At 44.5% G+C, this 9427-nt stretch overlaps 1 long non-coding RNA gene across 1 annotated transcript; it reads left to right on the top strand.

The window, feature by feature from the left end:
- Positions 1-3842: 3842 nt before the first annotated feature.
- Positions 3843-4470, top strand: LOC139835265 (uncharacterized). Its single transcript, XR_011751051.1, has 3 exons — positions 3843-3974; positions 4114-4287; positions 4390-4470. It is a non-coding gene; the product is annotated as an uncharacterized lncRNA (long non-coding RNA).
- Positions 4471-9427: the final 4957 nt, after the last annotated feature.

Below are 9427 nucleotides of genomic sequence, written 5' to 3'. Positions count from 1 at the left end.
CCACCGTACGCTCCCCGCCCGCCCGTACCGCGTCGTCGTCCTTCCCGCGCCGGCGCCGGCGCCGCCGTGCGCGCGCCACACAGACAGGGGGAGAGGCCGCCCTCGCCGCCCCTGGCCCCCCCGTGCCGCCAGTTACTGGCCCGCCTCGAGGCCGGCCGGCCACCAGATCGAGAGACGTGCGCGCCGGCCGCCGGAGAGAGAGAGAGAGAGAGAGAGAGAGAGAGAGAGAGAGAGAGAGAGAGAGAGCGAGGGAGGAGAAGGAGAGAAAGAGAGGGCCGGCCGGTTTTTTTCTTTTTTTTTGTGTTTTTTTGTTGTTTGTAATTTTAAATAGTTAATTAGTTTAACAAAAACGGTAAAATAACTTAAAACTTGTATAACTTAATATTTGTATAACTAATTAAGTTGTTTTTGTAACTAATTAAAGTTTAAATTTGTAACTAATTAATTAAAGTGGTAAATCTATATCTATATATATATCTATATCTATACTTTAAATTGTAAATTTGTAACTAAGTTTTTTAATTAAAATGGTAACTTAATTAAATTGTAACTTAATTAAAGTGTATAATTAAAGTGTAACAAAAAACTTAGTTACAAACAAAAAAACTAAAAAAACCGCGCCGGTCTCTCTCACCGTCCGTGCTCCTCGCCGCCCTCCTCCTCTCCCCTTCCCGCGCGCCGCCGGCCGGCCCTCTCTCTCATCACAAGACGCGCACGCGCCGGCCTCGCTCTCTCTCACCGCATGCGCACGCGCCGTCGATCTCTGCCGCGCCGCCTCGTCGATCTCTGCCGCGCCGCCTCACTAAAATTTGTAACTTAAAATTTGTATAACTTAAAATTTGTAACTTAAAATTTGTAACTTAAAATTTGTTCCTGCGGTATCTCTAAGTTTATTTGACTACAAAATTTATTTGAGTTTGTCAAAATGCCTAGATTCTTTTAATACTTTCGCCACCGCCACCCCTTTCGCCACCGCCACCCTTTCTCCACCGCCCCCCTTTCGCCACCGCCACCGCCCCCCTTCTTCACTTAATTAATTTGTTTTGACTACATGTTTTCAGGACTGACATATGGCGGACGATAGAGCTGACCCGATTCTGGACAACTATGATCCGGACGCTGAAGACCATATTTTCGGCATCATAAAAGGCGATATTCTATATGTGCCGACCGGACAAGAAGAAGATGATATCTCTTCTTATCTGAACCTTGAGGGTGAAGATGAAGGGCGCCGTCAGCAAGATGATGCTGAAGAAACGTCGATAAACGACGATCTTCAATTGGAAGTAGCAACCACCTCCGGCGCCGAGGTATATATATACATTGAGCCTCTGGTGATACAAACTTTCTGATTTGAATTAATATGTGTGTACTCACGCGCGAGACTCTAGTTCTTATATTAGCCCTCTGCCGTATAGTCGATAAAATCGAGTTCGTCGTCAAAGCGTGGAGCAACCAAGAAGATGTAACCAAACGAAACATGCACCATCGAGGTTGTCGATGAAGAAACCGCAGCCGCCGGAGCCCAAAGAAGAACGCCACCAAGTTTATCAGCCAATGCGGAGCCGTTGTTAGAGACAACGTCTCGATCACCGTCCAGGAGTGGAATGAGCCAAAGAAGGCACGTCTTGGTTTCACTTTTGTCGATAAGAGAACAAAAAAAGATTGCTTCAACAAGCTTATGGAACATTTCGTTCTACCTCCGGAATACCGCAAATACGATGAGAAGGGTAACAAGATTCAGGAAAACAAGGAGAGGTGCAAGCTAGTCAAACAGTTCGCTCTTTCTAAGATGTCCAACGCATTCCGGAAATACAAGCAAAATCTAGCCCATGACTTTGTCAAGCAGGGCAAGACTCCGGATTTCAAAGGACAATATGAGAAACTGCAACATGATTGGCCAGAATTTGTGAAGCAAAAGAAATCGGAGCAGTTCCTTGAAATATCGAAAAAAATAAGGAGAATGCGGCCAAGAAGGAGTACAATCATATTATGGGGCCAGGAGGGTATCGCTTTTGGCAGCCTAAGTGGGAGAAGATGGAGAACGAGCTGAGGGCGCGAGGAATCCGTCCAGGTACGGAGGGATGGGACCCAAGGGCCAAAAGCTGGTGGTACGGGCATGGGGGATCGCTGAACCCGGAGACAGGGGAGTGTGTTTATCAGGGCAAAATAATTAAACCCACCCAAAAGCTTATTGAGGCAATGAGGGATGCTCAAGAGGGGAGGATCAAGTTCAACAGAGAGAACGACGCCCTGACAAAAGCCCTCGGGAATCCTGAACACGGAGGACGTGTACGAGGCATGGGGCCCATTCCGTGGAAAGTAGGGTTCCCCCAACGATGACCCGTACGGTTCTGAGAAGCCGTAAGAGAAAGATGGATCGGGATGCAGGATGTTGTGGCGAAGTTGGTAACGGAAATGGATGTGATGAAGAAAACCGTGAGTGTACTAGTAGCCGAAAGAGATGCAGCTCGGGCGCAGCATGAAGATCATCCAATGGATCTCGGAAGCCAGCAGCGGAGAAGAAGCAGCGTCGCTTCCACGGAGGCCTCACCGGATGGTGCACCGACGATCGAAATTACTGCACCGGAGCCTATGGTGGTCGAAATTACTGCACCGGAGCCTCCTCGCTACCCCGTGGACGATATAAAGGAGATGAAAGCATGTCATCTGTATTATCCTATCGGGAACATGTCCATGAAGGTAGCCATCGGCAGTGCTTTACCACCTGGAGCACTCCACCACAACAACCCCATTCAAGATGGCTATGCTCGTGCCACGGTGGAGGAGATAGTCCAAGGGTTTGAGGACCTGGACATTGACATTGCTACACCTGAAGGGGTGAAAAGACTTGGAGATGTCAAGCGCCAGTTCATTCTATGGCAGAAGAAATTTATCAAGTTTCCAGGCGAGGCGCCAACAAGTCCACCCCCCTACGGTGGTGGTGGTGGCGGTGGCGGTGGCGGTGGCGGTGGCGGTGACGGTGGCGGTGGCGGTGGTGGTGGTGGTGCTTCACCTACACATCCTTCACGTCAGCCGACGCCGCCCCCCAATTCACCTCCGGCGGGTAAGCAGACGCCGCCCCCCAGTCCTCGTCCGGCGGGTGATCAGACACCGCCCCCCAATCCACCTCCGGCGAAGAAGCAGAAGCAGTCCTGGGGTATTTACCCGGACCCTTATGTACCTAGAACCACAAAGATACCAGAGCCATCACTGAAGCCTCTCCCCACAAGGCCTTGGGAACGTAGTGCCGAGGAAGTCGACGCACACGCGGCTGCTGAATATGAGAAATGGAAGGCGGACTGCAAGAAGAAAAGAGAGCCCGAGCCCAAGCAAGTATTTTCTGACAAGGAAAAGAGCTGGGCTAAGTCATTTTTGAACACACCGTCCCAAGCCGCGAAGAATCTGCCTGACGACTATTTACGTGAACTTCGTAGGCAAGCACTCGCGTTCAAGAGGAACCAAGAGTTGGCGGAGAAGAAAGCCTTGGAGGAGGCCGAGAAAAAATTAGAAAGGGGGAAAGAAGTTGCCCAGCTCGGGGAACAAAGTAAACAATCGATCGCCCCGCTCATAGTGCAAGCCGCCGGTCCGGATGCCCCCGATATCATAGCAGCTGCGGCAGCACATGGATTGACTGTAACGAGTGCCAGAGAACAAGCGGCCGACATAGGTATCACTCTTCATGCACTGTTAGGCCTTGATGAGGCGCCAATGAAGGACGTAGTATTTACATATGTGAAGAATGGCCCTCTCGTCGAGCCTGCGCAGGAAGAGGATCTACCTCGACAAATGAAAGGTCTGCTAAATTGGTACAAGGGTTACATAAAACTTAAAAACGCCAAAGACTATATTTATGCCGAAGTTAGATATGAGCATCACTTCAAACATTACTATGTACAAATTCATCTGAGTGAATTGTTCCAGCTGTTCAATCTGCGCGACCTCGACAAATCTATCATCAGTTGCTACGTTCTGTAAGTGATTTATTAATTTCTACCCCATCTCGTTTATTGCCTGCACTATATATATTTTTTTATATATATATATATATATATATATATATATATATATATATATTGTCCTAACTATCTTGTTGTGTACGCTATTATGCAGAATGAAGAAGCGGGAAATGCGAATAAGGAACATCCATGATGTTGGGTTCATTGACCCACAAATCGTTAATTCATATGTGTTAGAACACCACCCCGCCGACGTGGAGGATGACCTGTGGCGGTTTATTAGAAAACAGAAACTCAAAAGTGATATTCTATTTCCTTACCATTTTGGGTGAGTGTTTCTGTCTTGAGCACATTCTCTTTTGTTTACTCCATGCATGGTATGTGGCTAATCGATAAGTTATGCATGACTGTGCATGTATCGTGTCCGCAGGTTCCACTGGATTCTTATGGTAATTCAATTTCACACCTCCTCAGTTCTCGTCCACGACTCTCTGAATATGGATCCGGCGCTCTGGGCCGACATGAGAAAAATGATGCAAAAGTAATTATTTTCATTCATTTGCGCTCTATATCGATCGGCCTATTTCGTTCATCATTTCCTAATATCAAGTAACTAATTAATAACTCTCTTGTTCATTTAATTTTCTTTGCCTCGTAGGGTTTGGAGACGGTTCGTAGATACCAAGGTCGGTGAATTCAAAAAAGAGCTACATTTTAAAATGGCAGTGCGGACGACTGGGGATATTCAGCCACCGGGGACCAATCTATGTGGATACTATGTTTATGAGAGGATCCGGAGATACTGCAATGAGCGGGACCAGAAGTGTGAGAACAACATCATGAGGAATAACCTCCGGAAGACGCTTAGTCCAGAAGCTCGCTTCCGACCACTTCAAGAGGAACTAGCTGGATGGTTGGCGAGGGAAGTCATCGATCCTAGAGGAGAACACCATTACGATGACGTAGATCTTTATATGCACTAAATTATGGATGGAAACTTGTTCAAAATTGTATATGGTCATCCGATATTGAATATATATTGTATATGGTCATCCGATATTGAATATATATTGTATATTCCTCTTGAATTCTTTTTGGTTCTAATTTCAAATTTGTTTGAAATTGTACATTCATATGCATGTATGTAGTACCGTAGAATATGTGAAACTCCTTCAAAATTAAAACCCAAAAGAAATAAAACAATACAAATTAAAAAGAAACCAGATTTAGGGGGAGGGGGGGCTAAACCCTAAACCCTGCGGAGGCCTTTAGTCGCGGTTGGCCAGAAGAACCGCGACTAAAGGTCCTCCGCCCTGGCGCTCGCCTGCGGCCCACGTGGACGGGCCTTTAGTCGCGGTTCGTAAGGAACCGCGACTAAAGGGGGGGGGGGGCCTTTAGTCGCGCTACTTTGGTCGCGGTTGCGCAACCGCGACTAATGGCAGTTGCCAACCGCGACCAAAGGCCCTTTTTCCACCAGTGCCAGCCGTCGATTGCTCAAAGTTAGTAACACGATCACGACTGGTAGTAGCTTAGATTGGCCAGCTAGCCAGCTCTACGTACTGGTATACCATCATTTCCCTTTTCTTTTCTGGCGCGCAACTACCTAGCCTATTTATTTTCCATGCACGACGAAACTAAGCTTAGCTAGCTAGCTCATAATTTGAACTTTGGATACATGCATACTGACCCAATTTTAATACTACTACCTTCCCTTACAAAATAATTGTAGAAGTTTTATCTAGATACATATGCATTTTAACCATGTATATATGTCTGTATCAAAAAAGAATTGCGACATTTATTTTAAAACGAAGGGAGTATATATACCTATGTAGCATGCATGCATGTTACTATATAGCTAGTATCTAGGAAAAACTACCATGCATGTCTACGTGAAAAAAAAATCTTGGGGTGCATATTATTGCAACATCAATAAAAAAAATTGTTATAGCTATGTACGGTCCAATGTTATATCTAGCTACATATCATTGTCACGATTGTTGCTGAGTGGCGCTCGTGGTTACAATATAGCTTAGGCTTTTGAGAGACATTTAGATAGTGTTTTTACGGCAGTTTCTACCTGGTGATGGTTGTTGTAAACGAAACATTTTTGTCTCATTTCGAGCTTAATACAAAACGCGTAGATCTCCGAATGTTTTTTATATCTAGCTACATGTATTGCATAATCCCTCAGGAACACTCACCCCAAGTGTTCTTTTTTTTGCTCGACAATCGGAAACGAGCTAAAAGGCAAAGTACACAATTCCTGTGCACCACCTTGCCTTGCCCTAATGGGAGCTTCGCCCTTGTGCACCACCATTTCCTTTTTCTTCCATGCACAACTAGACAAAAAAAAAAAAATCTTCTACGCATGACGAAATCAAGCTTAGCTTTCCATGGTTTGGGTCTAAGATATAGATTTAGGATCTAGACCTAGGGTTTAGTGTGTAATGATCTATAGGATATAGAAACATAAGAAGATAAAATTTAGTTCAACTTCTTACAAGAGTTGGGTGGCCGGCCTCGAAGTGGGAGTTTCGGGTTATAATTCTAAAATCTTTATGCGGATAGTTCCGTCAGTGAAGCAAATGCCACTTCAAAGCAGTGGTTAAATATGAAGCAAGTGTTACTTGAAAGTTTTGTATTAGATTTTCCTATTTACATTAACCTTATATACCCATATTTGGACCATGTGCAAAGGGAGAAGGGAGCCCGACCCTTGTTCGCACGAATTTCATGCGATAATTTTCACAATGGGCCCTGCGGCCTCTACCCCTAGCTTTTCAACAGATTCCACGTGACATAATTTTGTGTGTGTGTACGAACCCCAAATTTCTTACAAGAGTTGCGTCGGTAGCCTTGAAGTAGCAATTTCGCATTACAAATTCAGAATCTTGTGTTTGTCCTTTTTGTAAAGTAAGTTCCACGATCAAAGTTGTGTATAAAGTTTTTTATCTTTTCTAGTAGGAGCGTGTATGGGATACTATGTTTATGAGAGGATCCGGAGATACTGCAATGAGCGGGACCAGAAGTGTGAGAACAACATCATGAGGAATAACCTCCGGAAGACGCTTAGTCCAGAAGCTCGCTTCCGACCACTTCAAGAGGAACTAGCTGGATGGTTGGCGAGGGAAGTCATCGATCCTAGAGGAGAACACCATTACGATGACGTAGATCTTTATATGCACTAAATTATGGATGGAAACTTGTTCAAAATTGTATATGGTCATCCGATATTGAATATATATTGTATATGGTCATCCGATATTGAATATATATTGTATATTCCTCTTGAATTCTTTTTGGTTCTAATTTCAAATTTGTTTGAAATTGTACATTCATATGCATGTATGTAGTACCGTAGAATATGTGAAACTCCTTCAAAATTAAAACCCAAAAGAAATAAAACAATACAAATTAAAAAGAAACCAGATTTAGGGTGATGGGGTGCTAAACCCTAAACCATGCGGAGGCCTTGAGTCGCGGTTGGCCAGAAGAACCGCGACTAAAGGTCCTCCGCCCTGGCGCTCGCCTGCGGCCCACGTGGACGGGCCTTTAGTCGCGGTTCGTAAGGAACCGCGACTAAAGGGGGGGGGGGGGGGGCTTTAGTCGCGCTACTTTGGTCGCGGTTGCGCAACCGCGACTAATGGCAGTTGCCATCCGCGACCAAAGGCCCTTTTTCCACCAGTGCCAGCCGTCGATTGCTCAAAGTTAGTAACACGATCACGACTGGTAGTAGCTTAGATTGGCCAGCTAGCCAGCTCTACGTACTGGTATACCATCATTTCCCTTTTCTTTTCTGGCGCGCAACTACCTAGCCTATTTATTTTCCATGCACGACGAAACTAAGCTTAGCTAGCTAGCTCATAATTTGAACTTTGGATACATGCATACTGACCCAATTTTAATACTACTACCTTCCCTTACAAAATAATTGTAGAAGTTTTATCTAGATACATATGCATTTTAACCATGTATATATGTCTGTATCAAAAAAGAATTGCGACATTTATTTTAAAACGAAGGGAGTATATATACCTATGTAGCATGCATGCATGTTACTATATAGCTAGTATCTAGGAAAAACTACCATGCATGTCTACGTGAAAAAAAAATCTTGGGGTGCATATTATTGCAACATCAATAAAAAAAATTGTTATAGCTATGTACGGTCCAATGTTATATCTAGCTACATATCATTGTCACGATTGTTGCTGAGTGGCGCTCGTGGTTACAATATAGCTTAGGCTTTTGAGAGACATTTAGATAGTGTTTTTACGGCAGTTTCTACCTGGTGATGGTTGTTGTAAACGAAACATTTTTGTCTCATTTCGAGCTTAATATAAAACGCGTAGATCTCCGAATGTTTTTTATATCTAGCTACATGTATTGCATAATCCCTCAGGAACACTCACCCCAAGTGTTCTTTTTTTTGCTCGACAATCGGAAACGAGCTAAAAGGCAAAGTACACAATTCCTGTGCACCACCTTGCCTTGCCCTAATGGGAGCTTCGCCCTTGTGCACCACCATTTCCTTTTTCTTCCATGCGCAACTAGACAAAAAAAAAATCTTCTACGCACGACGAAATCAAGCTTAGCTTTCCATGGTTTGGGTCTAATATATAGATTTAGGATCTAGACCTAGGGTTTAGTGTGTAATGATCTATAGGATATAGAAACATAAGAAGATAAAATTTAGTTCAACTTCTTACAAGAGTTGGGTGGCCGGCCTCGAAGTGGGAGTTTCGGGTTATAATTCTAAAATCTTTATGCGGATAGTTCCGTCAGTGAAGCAAATGCCACTTCAAAGCAGTGGTTAAATATGAAGCAAGTGTTACTTGAAAGTTTTGTATTAGATTTTCCTATTTACATTAACCTTATATACCCATATTTGGACCATGTGCAAAGGGAGAAGGGAGCCCGACCCTTGTTCGCACGAATTTCATGCGATAATTTTCACAATGGGCCCTGCGGCCTCTACCCCTAGCTTTTCAACAGATTCCACGTGACATAATTTTGTGTGTGTGTACGAACCCCAAATTTCTTACAAGAGTTGCGTCGGTAGCCTTGAAGTAGCAATTTCGCATTACAAATTCAGAATCTTGTGTTTGTCCTTTTTGTAAAGTAAGTTCCACGATCAAAGTTGTGTATAAAGTTTTTTATCTTTTCTAGTAGGAGCGTGTATGGGATCCAATCCATTATAAACGTATATCGGAGGCTGTGTTAGTCGAGTAGATATGTGTAGCAGTGCCGTCTCGTTTGGTATTACTCACTCTGTAATCTAGGGTTGGCAACTAATGAGTGTTTGAGATACTCTTGTAAATTTGACTTGAGGGGTAAGGGCATCTCCAACGCGGCGACCTATCCCGCATCCGCACGTCCGGATGGGTCTAACCGGACAAAAACGCGGCCCAACGCGGCCCGCACCGCAAATACGGATGGCCGCGGCGTCCGGAACGACTCAAACC

The sequence above is a fragment of the Lolium perenne genome, chromosome 2 (genome assembly GCF_019359855.2).
Source record: "Lolium perenne isolate Kyuss_39 chromosome 2, Kyuss_2.0, whole genome shotgun sequence".
Classification (NCBI taxonomy): Eukaryota; Viridiplantae; Streptophyta; class Magnoliopsida; order Poales; family Poaceae; genus Lolium; species Lolium perenne.
This window is presented reverse-complemented; position numbering and strand designations above follow the sequence as displayed.